Source organism: Capricornis sumatraensis, chromosome 20, assembly GCF_032405125.1.
Source record: "Capricornis sumatraensis isolate serow.1 chromosome 20, serow.2, whole genome shotgun sequence".
Classification (NCBI taxonomy): domain Eukaryota; kingdom Metazoa; phylum Chordata; class Mammalia; order Artiodactyla; family Bovidae; genus Capricornis; species Capricornis sumatraensis.
Window position 1 is genome coordinate 56,481,687 of NC_091088.1, and position 1,179 is coordinate 56,482,865.

Below are 1,179 nucleotides of genomic sequence, written 5' to 3' on the forward strand. Positions count from 1 at the left end.
TCTCTCCATCTCTCTCTTTCCGACTAGCCCTCCTTGTCAAAGTTTGGCGATTTCTCTCCTCCCCTCGGTTCCTGTATCTGTTCATCTTTTCTCTCTATCCCTCACCCCATTTGCCCTCTCTCCTTTGCGATATTTCTCACTTGCCCACTTGTCTGTCTTCCTCTCCTGGCAGGGCCCATTCCGCTCAATCAGCTGCTGTGTTTCCATCTTTATCTGGCTCTGCTTAAGTCTCTGGGCCTCATTCCCTGCCCTCCTCTCTGCGCTCTCCCTCTTGTCTTTGTCCCTTTTGGTGTCTCACTTCTAGGTAATGTCTGTGTGTCCTTCTCGCTCATTGAGCCCCACTTACTTCCCTTTGGTTTGTCTGTCTTTCTGTCTGTGCCTTCCTATGCCTCTGTGTCCATCTGGTGCCCCAGCCCAGTCCCTGGACTGTCTCTTTCACCTCGCACCGGTGTCTGCCACCTGCGGGTCCCCGCCCTTCTGGCCCCTGTCTCTTTCTTGGTCTTTATGTTTCTAGTCTCCTCCCTGATTTGTCCCCAGAAGCCCCTGGAGCTCAGGATGACCCCTCACTCGCACCGCTCTCCTAGCCCCGCCCTGCACACCCCTGTCCCTGTGAGTTCTCCTTCTGGGTTTGCCCTGCCTCCTTTCGTCCTGCACCCTTGATAGGCCTTCGCCTTCAATGCAGATTACAGTCCAGAGGCCCCAGGCAGTCCAGCAGGCCCTCCTACCCCCAGCCTGTCTTTCCCAGAGGTCCTGGGAGAGAGGGACCTGTTCAAGGTCACCTGGGAGGTGGCAGCAGAGCAGGAACCCCGGGAGTCTCTGGCGGCCCTGGCCTAGGTTTTTCTGGCTACAAGGGATGATGTGAAGTGTTGCCGTGTGCTTCTGCCTCCTCCATCGGTGGGTCTCATTCTGCCATCTCCCCAGCCTAAGCCTTCCTCCCATGGGAATGAGTGGGGTGTGGCGAGTCCCCCAGGTTCACATCACCCCACTCCAGGCCTCTTAGGAACCCTTTCCCATGGAAACCCAAGTGTCCCTTCCCATGGGGCCCAGCCCTTGACCAGGGGGAGCCATGCAATTGGCCAGACTCATCCCTGCCCAGTGGTCCCCCTGCAGAGGGCAAGGGCACTGGGAGCAATTGTGGGAAGCAGAGGCTCACTGGCTCCACTAGTCTTCAGCTCCCTA